General features: G+C 35.1%; 1 protein-coding gene and 1 long non-coding RNA gene across 3 annotated transcripts in view; both read right to left on the bottom strand.

Annotated features, from left to right (window-relative positions):
• LOC109544548 (rho GTPase-activating protein 20) overlaps window positions 1-23,874 on the bottom strand; it is a 104,805-nt gene that overhangs the window by 50,959 nt on the left and 29,972 nt on the right. The window lies entirely within an intron of this gene.
• On the bottom strand, window positions 581-22,942 carry LOC125503364. Its single transcript, XR_007280773.1, has 3 exons — window positions 22,688-22,942; window positions 10,770-10,851; window positions 581-884 (listed from the first exon to the last, which is right to left on the bottom strand). It is a non-coding gene; the product is annotated as an uncharacterized LOC125503364 (long non-coding RNA).

Raw genomic sequence — 23,874 nt, 5'->3', positions numbered from 1 at the left:
GTTCTTGTTATTACAAAGGTTTAGTAATTTAAAAAAAGAGCATTTTAATATAATAAAGGCGGAAGAGAATGGAACACTTATTTTTAAGTGTCGCCAGATTTCTCCGAATGGAGAAAACCCCAAATTTATAAGACAAATAAAAAAGTTAAGGCGTTAAACATCGAGGGGTGTTGAAATTCTCACCAACCACCCTCATTAATTACAAAACAACACAGACTTGTCCTGAAAAAGATGCGGAGCTGATGAAAATTAATATGGGTGTCTTTCACCTCCCAGATAAATAAAGGATCACTTTACAGGTCTGAAATGTTGAAAATGTGGTGGAATAACGGACAAGTGACAAAGAGGAAAACTGAAAACGGGACATGTGTTCGAATTTGGATCAGGGTTGCCTTTAAACATTTTCTATGCACAATTTTCGATGTTTCTTCCAAAAACTCTCTCGTTTTAATTTTATTGCTGACTCAGGTATATGTTCTTGTTGCTAGCAGCTTTCTGGTAGCAATTCGTATATTTCCTGAGTCAAAATGCAATTAGACGTAATCGCCAATACCCAGAAACGCATTAAAGGAATCGCTAAATTTATAATTAAAATTATTTATATATAAACGTGCACAGATTGCAAAAAATAATAGAAAAACATCTCAATTTGGCTTCAAATCAAAGCACTCGCTTACATATATACGCACTATGCAGATGACACCGCACTGATCGCCCATGACGATTTCTTTCAAAAAATTGTGGCCATTTGTAAATTTGCCATTTCAACTAGAGGTCGGGCTAGTTCGTTCCTGTTCAGGCTCATTTCTCTAATCTCAGGCCGATTATGGGATGATTATGGTTACGGGGTAGCCGTTAATATGGCATTTCCTTCTTAGAAACACCTGCATATAAAAATGGCATTAAAAATAGATTGATGGGAATATTTTCGGGCACCGGGATACAACAACGATAGACCTGAGGCGACTAAGTGCCTTTTCATTATCGAAAATAAACAAACAGATCTAGTTGGGTGATTATAAAAGGAAATAAATGGTTGTAAATTTTTTGTGAGAGTTTTGATTAGTCGACGCGTCCAATTCATATATCTCTTAAACAAATCTCAAGCGGAAGCATTAGACTTTCTTTTTCGTAATGCTTCTTTCCATGTTTTCTTCCTATTCGCATCATCTGCCAGGGAAAGTTTATCGGATTTTTTCCAATGTTTCACTCAGCCTAGATAATTACGTCCTTGCCTCTAGACCAGCAGACAACGATCTGTCTGTTAATCTTGCGCGTTTCCACATGAAATAAATGAATTAAAATGGGTAAACCAGGCGTGAAAAATAATCGATCAATCGCTTTATTGATAGCAATAGCAGATTGCTAGAAAATTGTCCGGCATGTGCGCATTATTCAAGTGAAAGCTAAAACAATCCGTACAACAATACAACTAATCCATCTCGCATTGTGCACGCGACCCACACAGCAAGTGACATTTTAATAACAGGCCATTATCATAATTTAACTTGGAAGATGCAGATAGATTATTCAGAATGGAAAAAATGGCCTGGCACTTCCTCCAGTCAAAACACTACTAATTAATTCTTGTGAAATGAAGAAAAAATTGGAGAAACCGTAGAGCGGAAGAGAGGAATCCTCACGGATACTTTGATTTTTACATTGAATATATTTGTTGAAGGTACTAGCTGGTAAAGATGCACTTTGAATTTTGGGATTTAGGAATAGTTTAAAGCGGTTCTATGCTCTAGGGAAACCTCAAATGTATAACAATGTCGGACATGCATAAAGTTTACCTTCCTTTGGGAGGCGTGAAAGCTGTCCAATCTTCTCAAGATGAGAAAAGCCTCGTTTATTACACGCAAATTCATTTTTTCGCAGCCGAAGCAACCAGGAAAAATAATTGAAAGTTTTCGCGTATATTTTCCTTAAGCTCGATTTTTGGAAGGAACTTCCTATCAAGTAATAGTTTAAAAAAGGGCTGTGTTTTTTCTACCGTCTTTTTGTATTTCGTAACCAAAAAGTTCCCTTTAACATCGTTCTCGTAAAGGCATTTCTGACGCGTTTCATATTGAATACAAAAATCAAACGGCATTAGCTGGGGGGGTTCTTGAATTTGATCAGGACAAAGACCTTTACACTACTATAATTATGAATTCTTATGACGATAAGAAACACCCACTCGTATATCATGCGTCTGAAGAATCAACTTTCACTTAAATTTAATGCAGTCTGCTATCTATCTATTATAATATTTCGGCTCTGATAGAGGCTCCAGCGAATGAATTATTTAACAACGGCGATCAACATTGACGAGATGGATTTTTAATGTTTTTTTGTTCGTTTTTTTCGTCCAAATGCCACAATCGCCATATAAAATGCAATAGAGAAATCGAATCGATCACTGTTAATATAATAGATCACTTTGCCTACATTAGTGCTGCCGCTTTTTCGAAAAGTAAATAAATTTTGATTAAATCGCACTATTCAGATCATAATTAATAGATTGCGCCCGAGTTTGGTCAATAGATGTTACGCGAAAAACTACATTGTAATCGATTGGTTAATGTTTGAAGCTGTTGAAGTGGCCAATTAGCATAAGTGTTTTCGCACAGTAATGAAATTGAAATTACTCAACTGGCAGGCAGGCTCTAATGAAAAAGTGAAAAGTGTGTTATTTACAAATGATCAATTAAAATAAAAATCAGTGTTTGACATTTAATAACGAGCTGAAATAGTAGCTGTTTAGATTGTAGTGGTCGACAGGTGTGTACGTGTAGAATAAAATACGATCACATTAACCTTAACCCATTCCAACATCGCTATTCTTGCAACTATTTAACGATTCCAGTTCCAAACTGAACCGTGTTTATATCGAAAGTGTATTTGCGGCGATTCTTATTCATTCAAGGTGTTCAATAATTCATCTGTAACAAAATAGATAAATAGTTGTGGAATGTCCATTCAAAAATTATTTAACACGATTGCTGTCTACTGAATATTTGAGCAGGATTACGTGTTCGGATTCAACAAGGATTTTACGTGAAAATATTAATAATTTTTGTTTTATTAGTGCTTGGGAAAGGAATAAAAATGGTTATTCAAATGTCCTACAAATTCATGTTTTCACGTTTCTGTCCTATGGCAACTCCAGTGAAGTTTCTGTTTGGAGGAAGACAACTTCGGAAAAATTCGTGTCTTATTTGCAAGCGATTCAGCCCCAGCTTTTCTACATTTCTCTATAAAAGATCTTCAAAAAAACACTCCTTCGAGAGTGTAGTAACGTAAAGTGGTTTTAACGGGATCGAAGCGTTTTCGCTTATATTTTCGGATATATTTTCGTTTCTTTTTTCGGATTAAGCAACCAGTATTTTGCTTTGTTTTCGAGATAAACACCCTGTAAAAAGAGTAATTTTTGGGCGTAGGCTGATATAAAGTTTCTTCTTAAAAAATTATCGTGGGCTGATCAAAACCGCCCAAAATAAACAGAAAAAATTGTATAAAACATTTTCAGAGGACAACTTTTAGAAGTGAAGAAAATCGGCTATAAAAACATTTAATTTATGATCCTCTACTGGATGATCTTCAACTCAAAACGACTGATTTTGTTCCGCTAATCGGTCAGCTACTGCAGAGGCAAAAATAATCAGAGTTCTGAGAATCAGTTCCGGAAAACAGCAGCAACAATACATGTAGATGCATAGTCAATGTCCAATCGTATTTTTGGTTCACAGCTGCGGCTTTAACGGCTCGTATATATGGTTTATTATTTTCATGCAATCTACGCGAAGACTTATACTATCCGGTTGAATTATGGCGGTAGAATTACTGCAAAACCGCAGGCTATGTCTATTCAAGTGGCCTGCGTGTTGTTGGGATTAAATAGATAAATTGCGTTTTCGTATATTACATCCAGACAACCTTCCACAAACCATCAACGAGCTACAAATGACTCAAAAGCAGCTACTACTACTATTTGAGTATCAGTTTACTCTCAATGCCTGCAGCATTTCTATTCTTTAGCACTGGAAACTTTGCACGCAAAAAACTCAATTATTTTGTTATTGAAAATTGTGTAAATCGTGTCCTTATAGATCAAGCTATAAAATGCGACATTCAACAGAAATACTTTTGAAGCTGTTAACAAAAGGTCGGCTAGAAATTTAAATAAACTAAAACTCTGGCTCTGAACGAAGTAATTCACAAATTATTTCCGGCCAGATTGGTAATATGATCTGATTAGCGGGAATGCAAAGAAGCCACAAAAAACAATTGCTATATCCGCAAATAGATTGATTATCAACAGGTTTTAATTATTTCAGCTCTGCTCGTTTAGTTTTTTCGTCATTTCATTGATGACCATTGAAAACCTCAATAATTAGAGTAATTGAAGACGAATTTTTTGCGCGCAGGAAAATGCAACAATCACTCGAGCATTCAGAGATGACTGTCACGAATTACTGTCGTTTTCGATACATTCGATATAAAGACGTTTATTGTATTTTTTTGATTAAAATGCTCTTACGTATTACAACAATATTGAGAATGCGAGATGCGGTCACGACATCCTCGACAGGTTGAATGCCATTTTAAATATTTTAATGAGGTCATCTTCCACGATGAGTCTATATATTTAATACGAGGAAATCACAAACGTTAATTATGTGAAACCAAGATAGTAAATTCAAATTTTAATAGCAACTGCTTTATTAAAATAACGTCGTTTACATAATTGTGCCTTTGGAAATGTGACGTGCATCAATGTATAGGACGGTTTCCCTATGTGGTAGCAATTGATCTATTGGCCAATCAGCAATGTATTATGCAACTGCATTTATGTTGGCTGTAGGAATCGGAAAAGAACGATTTTATTGGCTAGAGTTTACATTTATTTTCGCATAGTGCGATGCATTTGTTTAGATTTTGATAGCAAAATTTATAAGGATTTAAGATGGTAATTACAAGAAAATAAAATAAAATAGTCAACATCACAACACCGCAAATGAAGGGAATATTTTATAGCAAAATTATAGTCAGGGAAGGAGTGTTTTTGGTGTTAATAAGCTTGTTTAATTTTCAAGAAAAGCAGCGAACATATGAGCAACTTTGAGCAAGATCCGAGCACTCAACAATTTTTTGGGAACTTTCAAACAAGAGCGGAAATGGCTAATTATTCAAACTTTGTTGAACAAATCACAGCGCCTCAGAAACTTCCAAAAAAACACTGAAATTTCTACAGAGCGTTAACTAAACATTAATATCGAAAATGACCAAATTTGAGCAACATTTAAGCACTGAACGACTTTTCCGAAACCATCAAACCAGAGCAGAAAAAAGCTAATTACTCAAACTTTGTGTAAAAAATCGCAATTCCTCACAACCTTTCAATGAGTAAGTGAATTTTCTATGGACTGTTCACTAAAGATTAGGCTCCAAACAGACCAAGTTTGAGGAACATAAGAGCGCTCAACACTTTTTCAAAAGCTTTTAAACGAGAGCGGGCAATGGGTAAATATTCAAACTTCCAATAAAGCATCGAAATTTCTACAGAGCGTTAACTAAACAACAAAAGAATAAACTTTCCTATCAGCATTTTCATGCGGTTTTCCTCAGCTAAGTAAAAGCATGTACTGGCATGTAACCTGGTAGATTCCTGTGGTTATTCTGCTATCAAAATAGCCACAAAGACATGGCATGAAATAATATAGGAAATATAGAGGAATCTCTTTAAATGTAGGTGTGTATCGAGAGCATACAAGGTTCAACGCTCAACATTGGGAGCGGACTAATTACATGAAATTATTTAAAGGATTTGGAAATGTTGTAAATTATTGGGTATAAAAATTGGAGAAAAATTTCAGTAGGACTAAGAAGGCAAAGAGAAAATACGGCGAATGATTAAAAATGTCTAAAAATAAACTTAATTAAACACATCATTTTCCATTATTTTGCAATTCTTACTTTTTGTTCTGGTTTTACCACACGGAATAAGTCGGGTTTCAGAATCCGAAAGCAAATATCTTTGATATAAAAAAATTTCAAAACCTGGAGACCATTTTATTTACTTCTTCACATTTTAATTGAAGAAATTCTGGTTATCTTGCACGAAATCGATGATATCTAACATTTACTACTTTGAAATACGTGTGCTACTTTGAATAGCATTCAAAAAATTGTTTTCAAATCAACCAAACTATAGGAGAATTTGGCTGGTTAAAGAAATGGAAAATACATTTTGCAGAAAAATGTTCTAAATAGAACTCAACAGCGGTTATTAGTTGCCTTTTGATGTCAATACTATTCAGTTCTGGGAATTTAATCTCACAAAGTTTAAAAACATGTATTTTAACAAGAGTTTTTTGATCCGGCAACGCCCGAAAAGTTACCAATTACAATGCTTAAATTTCTTCAAACCTACATTGAATCTAGTTTCAGGTTGATTTCGTTTTTCGCAGTTGGAATATCACATGAGAAAGTGATCAAAAACTGTGGTTGTACGATGTGTATAAATTCAGGCAAACTTGGCCATAACTTTTCAAAAACTTTTTGCACCCTGAATTTTTCTTTCACAAACATTATAACTCTGCTTCGAAGCCCTAAGTTGTACTACATTGACAAGGAAACTTCCCCAATTGATTTCCATTTTCCAACTGGAAATTCATGCTTGAGCCTCACGGAAACCTTTGGTGTGGTTTGTTCGCACCCGTGTGAACATCTCGGCGCTTCGAAAATGTAAAACATCCGCAAAAGTTCCTAGTCGAACCTTTTCTAACAGTAATTGTGCAAGAATCTTAATGGCCTTGCTTTAAATAGCTAGATTGCGGTTATTTTCTAACTTACATCCACTCTAATGCATGCGAATTACGTTGCCGAGAATCTTCCTATACGAACCGATTTTTTTTCTCCTGAATATAGTTGTAATAGTTAATGAGGATATACGAATGACACTTTCTATTTATTTTTGTCCCCGGGGTGCTGATCAGCTCATTTAACTCATTTTCCTGGCGTGGTATGAATATAAATGTTATTTAATGCTTCCTCAATCACACCAACAATCCACTGAGTTAATTGATGTTAAACTATCTAGTTTATCTGTCTATCTATTATCTAATAGATAGACAATTAGATCACTTTTAAACCGATTTTCTAGTTGAATAACAACATTTTTAGGTCAAAAACCCAACACGGCCATTTATGCGTAAACGCTTTTAATGCTGCGACCGTCGAAAGATATATGGAATAATCTTTTTATAATTGATTCATGACATTATTTAGATGCTAACTTAAACGTATCGGAAAATTTGCATAAAAACTAGATTATCAGCTTCCCACTTAGGCTCCATTGGCATTTAGAAATAGATCAATTTTAAGTCGAAACTGATAAAACGAATTTATTAAATAAACATCGTTAATTGAAAATGCTGTCAATTTTTATCTCAACTTGTCGCATAAACTAACTGAAACCGATCATAATAAATGTCTCAATCAAAAATTTCGTTACTTGAAAGGAACGAGGGTAATTTACCGCCTGTTGTTTTCCGATCTTTACGTTCAGCTACTGCTTCAAGTAATATACTTAATATCCATTAGGAATATTTCGAAAGTGACATGTGTGGCCCACATGTTAATAGTGCAATAACCTTTTCAGGTGTATCAAGTATAAATAAATACAATAACGAATCTTATGATTATTACACAAATTCGCTTACGAAATAATCAGGTTATTCACTTATAGATTCGAGTGATCATGAGTTTTCCGTACTTTATATGTTTTTTTTGGGCGGAATCTATTGTATAAGTTAACGAGGAAAATAAATTTCATACAGAAGATGTTAATATGTTTTAGGGAGAAAACGATTTTATTCAGTCGTTGCCTCAATTTTGAACATAGATTTTCCCGAAACATTTGCTCAAAATTCAAATATTTTTCTGTCCCAAAATATTTTGCGGAACTTCATCCACACTTTTATCCTCAGAAACTGATTATGACTGGACACATTATGACCTGAGATAAATCTGTATATACAGTTTTTCATTGGGATTCTGTAGTATCAAAAATGTTGGCAAATCATCTTAAAATCACCGAAACCGCCAGTAGAGTTGTATCGTGATATTTCTGACCTAAATTAAGAAAATACAATAACCGGAAGCCACCAGCCAAAGTGCAATGAAACGGGAACGCAAAACGACCATTTTTTCCATCCCATTCAAATATTGTTTAATCATACACATTGGATGTAATAAACGTAAAATAAATAGAAGATAATCAAACCGTATTACCGAGAAAAAGTGGTTTGCATATCGAAAAGCTGAAGAAATCAAATAATCAGCTAGGTGCTAGGTGTAAGAACCAGCAACGGTATATTTAATAAACTCAGATCCGTCTCAGCGATTATGCATAATGTGCAAAAATAAATACTATTTGAGCATTCGTCCCACTTATGGCACACGGTTTGATACAGAAATAAAATGATAAAACCTCCTCTTATTTAGTAGCTTGCTGGTATGGGGACTGGCGAATTAGAGCAATAACTTCTTCAGCCTGCAAGTTTTTCTAAAGCTTATTAATTTGGCACATTCACTATTTGGTACAGTTTTACCGTGGAATTAACATACAGAAAATCAAAATTAACCAAAGGTGATTCAAAATGGGGAGAAATTCGCACAAAAGTTACAGCTGAAATTAGAAGGCAAATAGAAAAACAAATACTTCAGAGGTTACAAATTTAGCTCTCCAATTGAGTTTCTAAAGCGATCAATGAGTCTTTTTATTGCTGGACCGGTTTGGAATTTATCAACTCTCATCAGGTAGAGAAGCACTATTGGACAAGACAACAAAAAAATTCCTTATAAAATAAATGGCGGAAGAAACTGCAAACTTTTGAATCGCTCCTCAGGGAAACTGAGCGCATCTGAACCCTGGTAATATTTAAGAGCCAGCATATCCCATAACATATGAGTAGTTTAATGGACACCGATAATACAGGGAAAAGTATGTTCAGTTTCCGTCTTCCTACTTCATAACATAAAGAGATTCGCAGCGAAATACGTGACAGCCGTACGTTGTGCGTACAAATAGCCATGTTGGCAGTTCCATTATTTAGCCACGTCTTATCCACGGGACGTCCACCTGACGAGGATCATGTTTCCTCTGTAAAATATTCGGTCATGTGTGTTGTTGGGTGGCGAATAACTTTGACCCATCATGGACCGAACGTGTGGGTGTAAAAAGATGCTAAAACGCTTTCGGTTTTCGGCGGAAACGGCAAACATACATCTGGAATGTGGATGGCTTTGAATGGGCGGTTTGCTCTGATGACTTCAACATGAAGAATGGCCAGCCATTAAATTGTTCAAAGCAATTCAATTTGAATTATTCAATACTTTTTTTAACGCACTGAAAACAAAGTGGAGCCTGTTGGGTGATTTTCGATATGTTCGCCGCCGAAGCGAACATACCTCTGAAGACGGTAGGCACATGTGCTAGAGAAACGTCAGGATCGAATTCCCATCGACAACTAGACCAAGAACAAGACTTGCATGACATCGGTCTTAAGATGAATTAAAATTAATTCAATAATACAATTAAAATTAAAGGAAAAGAGAAGGAAAGCGTCGGGAACCAATTGCAATTGAAAAATATTAGCCCTGTTTCATTTATGTGCCACGTGTCCAAAGCTTTGGTTCCTCATTTTCAGTTTTCTCACTTAAAGTGAATAGTTCATACGTTAAGCGTTTAAAACGGGTCAATTTTCTGGTCATATTTAATATCGGTTCAAAACTCATTTTGTCTTTTGCACAACAAGAAAACTTCTTTTAGCGAGTGCAACTCTCACTATCAAATTGACTTAAAACTCTCACACTGCAGCTGAAATGTTCATGTTTAGGTTCGATTACGACAGCAATAAAAAGCTGAAATGCTATTGTTCATAAGAAAGCCCACGAAGCTAATAAAAATGTTCTTCAGCGGCGCCAACAACATTCGATTGTACACACGCATACTAATTAGTTCCACCGAACTGGTAACAACCCAACAATAATGATATACGAGTAGTGTAATTTATTAAAAAATTTAATCACGTGCCTTTCTTATACCTTTCTCCTTGTTCTACGTGTCTGATGTAGCAACATTAACATTGTCGAGTTATTGAGCTTCCTTTTTATTCTGTATGTGGTTTCTTTCTGTATTAATAATATTAATAAAATCCCAAAAACGATTTCTTTTCCTTGAAGTTTTTTCACAGTGAAGCAAATTTACACGTGTTTTGTGGCAATTAGTAGAAAATAACCGAAAAATGAAAGTGTTGGTCAGTTTCCACTTTTACGCTTAAAAATGTGAACAATCCTGCAAACGTTGCCAGGTTTTTTTAAATGGCAAGTAATTTGATTTTATTCAATACAATTTTCATTTTTGAACTCGATTGAACATATTGACTTACTTACTTGGACGCAAAATGATTAATATTTTACCTGTTCCGAAAATATTTGCAATTATTTTGGGCTTTGCGCGTTTGAAACAGTTTTCCGAACTACTCTTTTGTTGTCTAGCGGGAATAATTGTCACGTTTGAATAGCAAAATTTCAAACTTTTTTGCTGTATTGAAAAATTGTTCAGCTGATGGTGTTATGATGTTAATGTGCTCATATTGAAGTTCAAATAATTCTAGTTTAACGAAATTATTGGGAAACTTCTACAGCAAACTGAATGTTTTTGCAATATAACTGCAGTTTTTGCACACTGGAATAAAGTTATGCATAATAAAACTCACCGTTGAAATACTTCTTGCATCATCTGCTAAATTTCAGTTTTCTTGCATTCACTGAATTCACTATCTCCATTGATCCACTTACCTGAAAATGAAAATAAAAAATCCTAAGTAAAAAATGAACAAAACAATATTTTAATTATTTTTAATTATCTATGCAATATTGCATAAATCTCTTCAACAAATCCTGGTGATAAATGCAAGAAATTCCCATTAGCATTAACAAACCAGTAGCTGTAAATGCTGAACTTTTCAACTAATCTATTCCTGCTAATGAGAACTAAAAATAATAGCGTTTACATAATCTATCTATATACGACACAAGCCTAAAAACATTGATCGCATCCGCTAGAAGCTCATACAAATCAATTCAATTTCTTTATATGTTTTGTCTACTTAAATTTTAAATCGCTCTTGAAGCTTTGATGTTTATCCAACAACAGCCATAATAATAACACACTTCATAAAACGAACGTTGAAATATGAACAACAAAATCCTATAAACTAAGAAACAAGAATACATACAGGGACTAAAATTAGAAAATCCTGATTAAACTTACATAGACAGGAACACAGTTCAAATATGGGAATATCTCAAAACCCAAAGCAGAGCAGCCAGTGAAAAAATGTGTGAAGAAAGGAGGAAAGCGAGCATCAAGAAATAGGCTGTAGGGAGGTCCCAGCAAATAACAAATTGCACAAAAATGATGAAAGAGCCGGGAAAAAGTCTCCATCAGATAAAAACGCCAAAAATGTATACGAATGAAACAAATCCGGTGAATAAATAATTGTGCTAAAAGCTAAGAAAATGTGTTGCTTGGGGTTTGGAGGCAAGAAGAACTTGTCATATAGTATTCTAAAAACATGTAGAAAAGAAAAAAATCAACAAGTAATACACAGTAAAGACAAAAGTAGATATTTAATAAAATAACAAGAAAAAACAACATTTACAATCTAGAAAATGAATACTACAAAATACATAAAAACGAAAGGAAGTACAGGCAAATATTGGGCGTTGGACATTGGAGAACTCAAAACGAATATGAATGATAATAATACGCAAAAAAATTGGCATTCCAAGACGCACTTAGAGCAAACTTGCACTTTGTAAATTTGTACTAAAAAACTTAAGACGAAAGGGATGGCAAAAAATAGATGTAAAAAAAATGAAGACCAAAATTTCTCTAAAACTTCTCTCTTATAATGGGAGAAAAATGAATTGACTGATTATTCATCTATCGACTAAATTGGAATTGTTCTCCATTATCCCCCACGTGATATGTTATGAACTTTCTCAATAAAGGACCAAAATCAAACGGGGTTAGATCAATCGATCTGCTGGCGAAAAAGTATCGAACCAAAACGGCCGATCCACTTAAGTCGGAACCGGGTAGCGGATACATCAGCCAATCTAACCGACTTTCGATCGACCAAATATCCGCGTCTGAAAACCATTTGTCTAATGTAGAAAGAGTTAATCAGTGTGTCACGATTCCGGCGAACATTATTTTTTCACATATTGCATGCAAAACTGGTTAACGTAGAAAACATTTTCAGCTGAAAATATCGCGTCGGTCGCTTTGCGAAAAAACATTTCTCACGTCGACTTTTATAAACATCCGGAGAATGGAATTTTAACTTATGATGACATATTGCAGGCACCTCATTAAACCCAATTTAGATTTTTCTAAACGCATCGCGCAGGAATTTGAAGAATACCATTGTGAACGTATATAACAAATAAACGCGGTACCATATAAGGAAAACGGTAATAACTTGCACTTGCTTTTACTCTAGAAATGAATCTAATCTTGAAGCTCGTACTCTAGCCGCATAAACAACTTGGCCATTACGATTTCAAATAAATGGCAGTTCAAGTAGCGCCATATTTCACGCGATTTTTTTAAAACGTTTTATGAATTCTAATAAAAGTGACGTCGCTGCGCGACATCCCGCTGTGTGATATTAATGATCTAATGCGATTTTTTGATGGTTTTCCTGTTCACAACAACCCAGCGAATGCGATTAATTGCCAAGTAATGGGTATGATTTTGTGCCGCAAAAAGAGTGTACTGTCCTTTTGGTTAGAACATGTGGGTCGAATTAGTTCCAGAGTAACACCACAGTTTTCCTCAACTCAGTGAATGTTTATAGATCATTTCCGTCCTAAAATCCTGCATAATTTCATATACAAGACATAATGGAACGTGGTTCGTGGGATAATTGCAGCAGAACTCTTTTTGGAATCGCCATGTATTTGTTTTGTGATTTCCTGCTCAACGACTTTTCTACTTTCTTTCACTCTTGATTCAATTCAATAAATGTTGCTTCTATGCTTTAATGCTTCCAAGTGTGTTTCTCTCTGTTCGAGGTTTAATCAAATAAAAAACCACAACAAACCTGAAACAATCATTCTTGGAATTCGTCCATTTCCGCACATTATACACGGAATTGTAGCGAGAAAGTGGAAAAAGATGCAGTACGGAATGCAGTAGAACAAAGAAACTTGAACAAGAATTACTAAAACGCACGATTTAACAATTATAATATTTAAACAAACGTAATTTATTACATACTCGACTGACTACATAAATTGTCGGTCGTTCTACGACTTTGGGTCGCACTCGCGAACGGAATGCTAGATAGTTTGCGATTTTTTCCAAATTCACTGCTAACTAATGGCATAGGAAATGGGTCAGAAATTTAAAAGAAAATTGAAAGGCATGAAATATTGTGAGATACACGAATAACGATTAGGTAGGTACTTTCATGTTTTCCGATTTATTTAATAGTGTGCTCTTTTCCCGCAAATTCATCAAAGAATGGCATCTCAAAGCCTTCACTTCCCATCTTGTACTTTTATTATGGCAGGTTTCATGCGAAAGATTTGCGTCGTTTTGCATTCGTCAGGGTCAGTTTGGATCAATTGGGTTCGGTTTCGATTGTTTTGAAAAAATCTCCAAAACGATTGCTCAAATCAACGCTTACCAAGTATTTTTTGGAATAATGGTTCCCGCGGCTTTTTAGAAAGTATTACAAACACCCTGTATATTCCCTATACATTATATAATTTTCTAGTAGCTTTATCCAATTAGCATTAGTTTCAACATGAACTTATGAGTGTTTCGCTTAATTAAAATCTGATGAGAAGACCAACAGGCAGAGAAATAGATGAGTTTTCTCATCACGTACCGAATGTACTGCGTGTCACCGGCGACCTGAAACTAGCTAATTAGGAGGCAAAAAGTCGAGCCCTAATTCGGGTAATTACACGACTTTATGAACGAAACATTGCGCTGACTGAACGCTCTTCGAGCGCGAACGAACTAGAAAGAATAATTATATCCACTCACCTGGTAATTACCTTTTTAGGCTTGTTATTATCTTTATCTAGGATGTGTAATGAAATCTTTATAGTAGTGGAAAAATGTGACAGTAATTGGACTTACGATTAGTCAGTTTGATGCATTTAATATAATTTTAAATATATACTCACTTAGAATGTAGCGGTTTAATCATGATGATGTTTAATGTGATGAATTTCTTGAATAAGCCGCAGTTGGAGACAAACAGGCAAATTGCCAGTGTGGTTTTCAAGTCTCTGTCAAAAAACATCGAAAAGCGAAATAAGTTTGCAAATCGTAGCAGCAATAGAGCTAACTTTGCTCTATTCACGAGCGCAAAGAACAGCGTTCTATCTAATTTGGGCTCTGAGTGATGAATTTTTGAATATGTGAATCTTGAAGCCGCAAGTTGAGAACAACAGTCCATTACGCAGTTCGCTTTTCAAGTCTTCATCAAAAATCAACGAACCGAGAAATGCATTTGCAAATCACAGTAATAACACAGTAAATCTTGCTCTATTTAACCGGACAAAATACGGCATTCTGACTAATTTGTACTTTAATTGATGAATTTTTGAATATGTGAGTGCTCAGCGTCAAGTTGCGAAAAACAGTCCATTACGCAGTACGGTTTACAAGTTTTTGTCAAAATTCAACAAAACGCGAAGTAAATTTAGAAATTATAGTGACCATGGAGCAAATCTTGCTCTATTTAACAGCGCAAAGAGCACCGTTTTATCTAATTTATGCTCTAAGGCATGCATTTTTGAATATGTGAGTCCTCAGCCTCAAGTTGCAAAAAAACAGTCCATTACGCATTTTTGTTTTCAAGTTTTTGTCAAAATTCAACGGAATGCGAAATAAATTTAGAAATTTCAGTCACAGTAGAGCAAATCTTGCTCTATTTAACCGCGCAAAAAAAGCGCTCTATATAACTTGTGCTGTAAGTGATGAATTTCTGAATATGTCGACACAAATTGAGCAGGTTGAGCAAAGCAATTCAAAGCGCAGTTTGGTTTTCAAGTATTACCAAAAAATCAACGAAACTCTAAAGAAATCTGGAAATCGCAGCAAGAATTAAGCGAACAAACAATAGAAAAACAAAATAATATGCGGACGACACTGCAAGTATAACGCACGAAAACCTACCGCAAAACAAACGGTGGCAGCTATAAGCACAAACTATAAGCAGAACTAAATATTGGCAACATGGCAAAAATATCTGAAAAACTGCCACAAACCAAAACGAAGTGGAAGAATAATACACACAGTACGAATATAGTGAACTATCTTTCCCTAACTCCCTAACCAGACCTTTCTTGGCCCTGTTAGAATACTTTAGGGTATAGAAAATGACTTCAGGTTTTTCATTGACTCCTGGTTGCTTAACTCTTAGTGAAAACGAGTGCGGTTTTCTTGCGTTTTTATTATACTCTGTCCGATCAGCTCGTATTTCATCCATCGTTAATGATACGATTATTTACTATCTATATTAACCAGGCAACTCCCTTAAACTACTTGCATAATTCCGGCCAAAGAAATCGCCTGCCATGTTGGTTGGCAAAGGCGGATTTCTTCGCAGCTTCCTAAATTGCATTAAATCTTGACGCAATAATCGCCAAGACCGAATTGCTCCGTCATTTATCCGCCACTGCGAATACTTATTAGCTCTAATTAACCTATTAAGCCGATCAAGTGCAGGCATAAACCAGCGCAAAAAAACGGTTTTATGGTTTTCATTCCGGTCATAAAAGTAAAATGTAATAATTAGCAGACGATGTTGTGAGATTCTGCGAGATATCGGGCTGGCTTTAAATTACTTTGAAAATTGCTCATTCTCCGAACGTCTTTAGCTATTGTTTGTTAGCCTGATTACTTGCCCCCACTTGACGGAAAATTAATATGAAAAAGTATAAAGTATCCCGTATAATCACTCAATGACAGAACACTCTATTCATAGAGTCTTCATATTCATTCATAGCCTTTTACATTGGACGCACCTTTCAACTAAGCTAAAAATTAAAGGGAGATTATAATTCTTTGGGGTTCAAAAAATTGTTTTTTCATTTTAAATCACTTTTCCCAATTTACTTAAAATCTACCTTGAGCTGGATGATCGAATAGTTCTGGGAATGGGAATCCGCAATCGGAACTGAATGGAAAATTTAGAGTTTTCAGGGTGAAATATCTAGTCAGAATGTGAAAATTAAACATTTTCTTCCGAAAGGACATTGTATATCCTTGCTAATAAATTTGGCAAAAATGAAAACTTTGCGCCAATTTCAAAAAAGATTGTGGATTTTTACGTACAAGAGCTTTATATATATTTTTCGTTTTGCTATCTGCTATTAATGGGCGGACATTTTTGAGCGAGAGCTTTCAGTTGTGTAAAGCATTCATTTTTTGCCCTGAATTCAAAATGGTGAAAAAAATCCAAACAGTGTGAGATTTTAGTAACATTTGCAGAGATTTTACACTCAAATGTCTTCTATACATTGTGAAACTTTCATACTGCCACTTGCTCTAGAAAAAGAGGCACGAATTTTTAAGGAAACACTTGCAGTTGTGTAAACGCATTTATTTTCAGACCAGATTCACCGGATTAATAAAAATCCAAATTCACTATGATTTAAATTAAATTTTCTGGTGTTTTAGATTCAAATCTCTTCTAAAAACTCGCTTCAGTTCCCGAATTAAAAGTTAGACCTTTTCAAGAGAGCGTGAAGTTTTGAAAACGTCCAAACATCCGAACTCAAACCGCTTTCCAAATGAGATGCTTACTGCAAGATTTTATAATGTTCAACCCAGAAAGTGCCCAGGCGACACTCCTTGCAAATCAGTGAAAAAAATCTGAATTTCAATAGAATCTCTTGCATAGTAAAAGTGCATTTTCCCACCTTGTAGTATCATAAAATATAGCCAATTTTTTCAACTCTTCGCTAAAGACACTTAGCATCATTCAGGGAACTAGTTAAGTAATCGAAATGACTGTACATCTCGGCGACGGTTAGCCCGATAAGTCCGACGACTTGTTTTTCATAAATAATCGTAAAATTAACATGGGTAATTCTATTTTATTTTCGATTTGGAACGCTGTCGCAGCGAAGAAAGTCGTAAAATTAATACAGAACTTCTTGTAGATTGAGAAGAGATGACTTTGGCTACATGACTGTTTGTTGGTTTTGCATAATCGGCCAAGAAAAAAATGATGATCTTCGCCTAGCATATCTAGGCTTTGTAGTAGTACTAAATATAATACATTTCCTAATTATTTCAATGAACTATTGCAAAAAGGTGAAAGATATAACTTACGAAAGTTCCTATTTTAAGTTCAACTAAATAACGCATTTAAAGATCCAAGTAAAATGTGTCTCTCTCATAAAATTTAAAACCAGAAAACCATTTAAACATACTTGATCAACTGACCGGAATTTTACCCCTACGCAAGCCTTGATTTCAACTGATACGATTTGTTTCTCACGAAAAACTTTTGAGAAATTTTAACGATTTTGGATAATTTTCCAAAATTGATTTATTTAGAGAGCACAGCAACTTGTATCATAACCGCAGTTAAACAACAGTTTCCATCGTTTTATCGTGTCCAGTTCTCAAGTAATCCCATAATTTTTCAAAATTATTCAACTATTGAAAGACACGATCGACCTATTAAAAAACAAACAGAAAACTTGTTAACATGTTGATTTCTGATGAGTGGATGACAACAATAGAGAAGTAAGCCGAGTCTGCGTAGGCATAAGTAAATTACCACTGCGTCAACAATAGATCATTTCAATTTTCAAAGGCTGACCTGGAAATATGGACTAAAATATTAATCATAATTCTGCAATCCGGAAGAAACGCATTAGTTGGAAAATATGGCACACACCTGGCGAACTTCGAATGTCGGCAATAGTATTAAGAATCAGTTCATGTGTGATTTGCTACGGTAGTCACTTAGGAAACACCTACAAAACGATTGTTGTTTTGAATTGATTTGAAACTGATTTCGCGTGCAAAACGTGCGTTTTCATGTGAGTTAGTGTAGAATTCGAGATGAGTTATTCTGAAGACTCGTGGTTTTGGGAGTGTGGTGGTGACTCTGAAAATATCAAAAGCTCTTCATTCTGTGTTTGTTTCCTTATTTTAAATAATCGAGAATGAATTGTTGATTGCCAATGAGGAACAGATATCTAAGGAAACCACCTTCAATTACCTACTCCAGCTTACCACAAAGAAAAAATTGCACAAACTAATTTATTTCCTCGATATTTAAATTGGCATGACCAATACGTCCTAATTAAAAGAATCATTAAGCGGGACAGGAAATCATAACTCAAAACCCTTTCCAGCCATCCTCACTCCACTCTATGAACCAATTAAATTAAATACTCAACCCTAAATCATATAATTAAAATGGTACTCTGGTATTCGCTTAAGTGCTGCTCTTAAAGGTGGCCTTGGTTCATATATATATTCACACGGACTTGTCGAAGCCGAATATGTTTTATGTCTTTGGAGTATTAAAATGAGAACATTCAATTAATGCTAAAATAAATAGACTGCGTCTATGGCATGAGTGACGGCTATTTTAGTGCGCTGAAGGGAGCTGAACTTCAACAACAATCATTTTTTTAAACCCGAAACCAAAGCAGGTTGTCGATCCTCATTTGCGTTATCGTCCTGGATTTGATTATTTAAGGTGATTGAAAATTGACCATTTGGATCGGAGCAGTGGCGGGTCTTGAAAAATTTGAAAGAGTATAAAGTTACCTAGTTTTTATTAATTAAGTCTATTGTACGTTCTGTTCCGTTTGCAAATCTTGTAATCACCTTGTCATTAGCGTTGTCTGCTTTGAAGGACGAAGTGTTTCGACCAACAACTGATACTAATTTACTGCTCAATGGCGCGGCTGGTGCGGGACTAAATGCAGCGAAATTTTCGCTTTAATCACAGTTTTTATTTAGCAGGGCAAGGGGAAATCCGAGTGTTGCGCGGGTGTTCGAACAAGCGCTCATGGCAAGAGCGGGAGGCACAAATTAAATAATAAAGTCAACTTTACTTGTGTTTTTTAGTCCAGAATCTACGAATTTCCCAAAACGAATGGACGCGGAAGCTCTTTTAAAATCCGCTCTAACGATGTCTCCAAATGCAACAAACACCTTTTTTGCACACTTTGATCATCAATGAGCAGAAGAGAAAGACATTTTTTACAGTACCATTTTAATTTTGTGCTTACGGGACACTTTGTAAAGTAAAGGTATCTCAATCAATTGTTTATATTATAAAACCGAAGCCAAAATAATATTAAATCATTCGCATTGCGCTACTTTTGAATTATTATTTAATTTATGACTCCCGCTCTAGCTCTATGCTCTCTTTTGAACACCCGCGCAACACACCGCTTTTCCCTTGTCATGCCAAATAAAAACTGCGATTTAAGTGAAAATTTCTCTGAATTTAATCCAGCACCAACAACCCCATTGAGTAGTAAATTAGTAACAGTTGTTTGTCGATATTTGGCGAGTTTAATTTCAAATCCACCTTAAAACGAATCAACACGTTTAACAGAACTTCAATTACGGAGGATAGGATCGTTTAACAGCAGAAACAGACAATGTAAAGGACAAGATTTGCTGGAATAAATTTATCGAAAATACAAGATACCCGCAACGTATGACATAAATTATCAAAGTGAAAATTGAGCTGAAGAACCACTCGATTTACATAGATAGATGAAACCATCCGAATCATCCAATTAATCGTTTAATAACCGAGCCAGACGATCGATTAGTGAAGCAAGCTTGAATGGCGCAATTCGATTGAATGCCACCTAAAGTTTCATCGCATCGCAAAACTAATATAAATAAGTAAGCAATATGTTTGAATAAAATGTCACTTTGACCTTGGCAAAGTGCAATCTGTGGTATAATAATTATTGTCGCAACTCGCAGTATGCTAATCGAGCTGAAATTGCCTCTCAATAGATTCTAAATAGAATTCAAACAGGTAATCCATTACAGAACTGGTTAGTGGGTGGATTTCCACTTAAAGTGCCGTCCGCGTTATCTGTGTGGAGATCGTCCACCTAATAACACCAATTAATTTAAAGCACCTGATAAAGTCAAAACTCATTTATTCAAGTTTATCGGCGACCGCAATCGTTATTGCACTAGTACTAAACAAGGCAGCCTATGCAACTAATAAATATCTTAATAATTCATTTATTTAAGGCAAGCGTCCATATATATTAATAATTTTTTTCGGACTCCCCGAAGAAGTAACAAAGAAATTGAAATGTTAGCTCGTTAGATTGTGAGATGTTCCGGATTTATTAACTTGCCATGCCATTAAATACAATTTTCTGTGTGTAGCTGCACGCTATTTCTATTACAGGATGCTATTAAATATGAACAAAAAAAATATCCTAATAGTGATTTATTCACAGATTTGTACGTGTGCTTAAGTTCTTACTAAATCGGTAATTTTCCCAATGTCCCATTATTTGGAAATTCATTTTAGCTCCAAACTTAATAATTCAAAATTTTTTTAAAGGCAAATTTGTCCAATTTTGTGCTGTCCACAGTTACTTGAAAAGTAACTGAAATGCCGCTTAACGAAGGTGATATTTTTTCTGATAATCGTCGATACAAATTGCGGCAATAAATACAAAAAAAAAACAAACAAAAAATGTCAGTTCTTTTCATGAGTTTTATGTTTGCATAATTGTTTTATTTTATCCTAAAAGATTTACTATCTGGAACCCCTAAAAATGGCCTTTCATCGCAGTTTATAAAAGACCCGCGCAAAAATAATACTTTTCTGAAATTTGGACTTTTTCTGGAAAACTACCAACATTAAATAATGCAAAAGCAGGCAAAGCTTACCAAACGTCAAAATACATTTTTTTTATCAAAAAATGCGAAAAACCATTTTTACGCATTGCAGTCAATTTCTAACAAAGTACATACATAGCAAATAAGATCCAATAATCTGATAAAATATTAAGTAATTTCCGCACATAAGTAAAGTAAGATTGCGTACATTTTCCAACCATTGGGCTCATTAGACGAATGCCTGCATGTAAAACTTTCGACATTACCAGCTTTCAGATGAAATTATTATAATTTATACCGGAGGAGTCTGATCGGCAGATACCAGCTAGTGGAGCAACAAGATGTGCTCAAATTCTAGGCATATTTCAACGTGCCCAATCAAAGGCCCGCACGTTCCGATTTAAACGGATTCTGATGGAATGTCAGCCAGCGTTAAGATTAAAGCTGATCGTAAGGGCTTTTATTGATCATCGTCTGCACTGGTCAAAAGTCACAGTAAACACAAAGTTGTTAAATTTAACAACAAMATYTTTCGAKTATTATGGCATGTTTTGCGTTATTCGATTTCTCATTTTGCGCTTTTTTTTTGAAGATTAATACTCGTTTTWAACTTTTTGCACTTTCAAAAGATGCGKCTCTCCTCCGGGTGCTTGAATTCTCACTCTTTCGCWTGTCTCTACTCTCTCTGACTCGGTTTCCTTGAAGAAAAAGTAACATACAGGGTGTTCAGATGTAACAGTTAACTGCATTTTATCAATACGGCTTGTATTGAAGAATTGAAATACAAATCTGATCGTTTTCTTGCATATTCTGACATTAGCTGTGGCTAAAAATTGCCAGCTACTAAAAACGTTGCTAAACAAAAAATAAACGAAGTTTTGAAAACAAAAGGATGGCGATTAAAACAGTTCATCTCAAGTGTTTGGAAGCGCCCGAATCAGCTTGTTGATTTGCCGCCTGAAAATTCCTGGCACCTATTAAACGAACAAATCCCCGTTATCGATAGCACGAATAAACAATAAGAGAAAGTCGACGTTAAAATTCTAATAATATATCAACCAACATTTCGCTGTCAGTTCGCTAGGTGGATAAAAAAGGAAACAATGAAAAGGAGTTAATGAAGCATACACACTGAGCGATCGGGAAATAAGAAGACAGTCGGGAGAGAGCAAATATTCAAATGAAAAATATTAGCAACGGTACAATAATAATGGGTTCGGCTTGAAAATGTTCAGCATTCGGGCCAGATCATATGAATTAAGAGTGCCAATAAAGTGGAACCGTTGAATGGTACCAAACATCTAYAGGCAAGTGCCGCTTTGCAATTATATGAATAATCTTTTCCTCAAAATGCTTTAGTTCAGTTTACTGTGATCAAAACACCAACAGCTCCAGAACATYTGAAATGACGGCTAAAAAGACTMAAAATGTTAAGAGGAAGGAAGARGTTTTCGAAAAATTAAATCTGGTAAACATGGAAGATCAAATGACAAAACAATTAGAGTAGAAGCTGATGATGATAAAAGGAAAGAAAGCAATTGGGTGAAAACACACAAAGGAACATGCAGTGTTTGGAGGTATGAATATGGATCCGGAAAAATCAGCAACCAAAATTTCTAAAAAAGCGAGCTCAATTGAAGAGGAAAAACAAACAAAAATTTTAAACTTTTTTGGAGAACTTCAGATTAATCAAAATAAACACCGTGGAGTCTGAGGGTTTTTCATATAAAAAATTGTACTTACCTATTTAACCTCAATATTCAGCCTCAAATGCTAGTCGGTGCGTATTAAAACTTCCCGTTTGACACGGACGTCAGATGGTTACAAAAATCGCACTTTCTCGGTAAAAATCGCACTTTGAACAACATTAATACCACAAACCGATAGAATGGAACTTACCATTTGAGAAAATCAACAGTTTTTCGCACAGAATTTTAAAAAATGCCAAAATTTTCGAAAAACTTATGGACCGATAGAGACACTCTTACTCAAACGCGACTGAAGTGAGCAAACGTCATGCGCGCATGGTGTTTTTAAGACTTCTTCTGTGTAAAGTGGCCCCATTTCTGGGTGGAATACCATTTTGAATCGCCTTGTTGAGTGACAAACTGAGCAATGGACAAAACAAGGGAAAACAAACATCGAAGTGACAAAGAAAATTGACGAGTTTAGAAGTTTACAGAACAGATCTCATCGTTGGAAAATAGAAACATTGGGCATAAAASTTAGGAAAAGAGCAGGAATTAGAAGATAATTTGACATATTTTAGGCAAAAAGCGACTAAAACGAAAAGAGAAAGGTATTCTCAACAATAGCAATGTGGAAAGGAATAAAGCTAAAACAGTTGTGAACAAACCAAAATATTTGCAGAACAAGCAACAGCAATGTAGAGAGTAAAAATATTCATAATTGGCGATTTTATTGGCAGATTTGACGTGAAATATAAAATACCACAGAATGGCAAAAACATACTTGACTTTACTGACCAGTTTACTCATGTTCAGTTATAAAATAACAAAATAACAACTTGAGGGCAATAAAATCCTCGTTCGATTCTAGCGCACCCACCTCAGAACATCAGACTCCGTTCCGGCACAAAACGAAAAAAAAACACCAAACAAAAAATATTTGAAGCAAACGTATTCATAAACACCGTTCCTCACGGGTTTCAAAGTGCATATTTAAGTCTTACAGGCACTCCTTCGCCTTAAAACTCTATTGTCAACTTTGAATTTATTACCGTGTCGCAGTGTAATACACTAGTAATGCCGCATTGTTATGAATTGACAAAAAGACGATACGCGGATGATTATGATCATGTATAGCGTATGCGTGATTATTGTATTGTTGGCACGTTTTTTTTTTTCAAATGTTAATACTGTGTGACCTTAAAAACAGTGTTGCGGCCATTCGGGTGTCTCAATTCTTAA

This window comes from Dendroctonus ponderosae, unplaced genomic scaffold (genome assembly GCF_020466585.1).
Source record: "Dendroctonus ponderosae isolate FM_Combo_2020 unplaced genomic scaffold, Dpon_F_20191213v2 Dpon_F_20191213_2, whole genome shotgun sequence".
Taxonomy (NCBI): Eukaryota; Metazoa; Arthropoda; class Insecta; order Coleoptera; family Curculionidae; genus Dendroctonus; species Dendroctonus ponderosae.
Note: the sequence above shows the minus strand (reverse complement) of the source record. Positions and strands in the feature narration are given on the sequence as shown.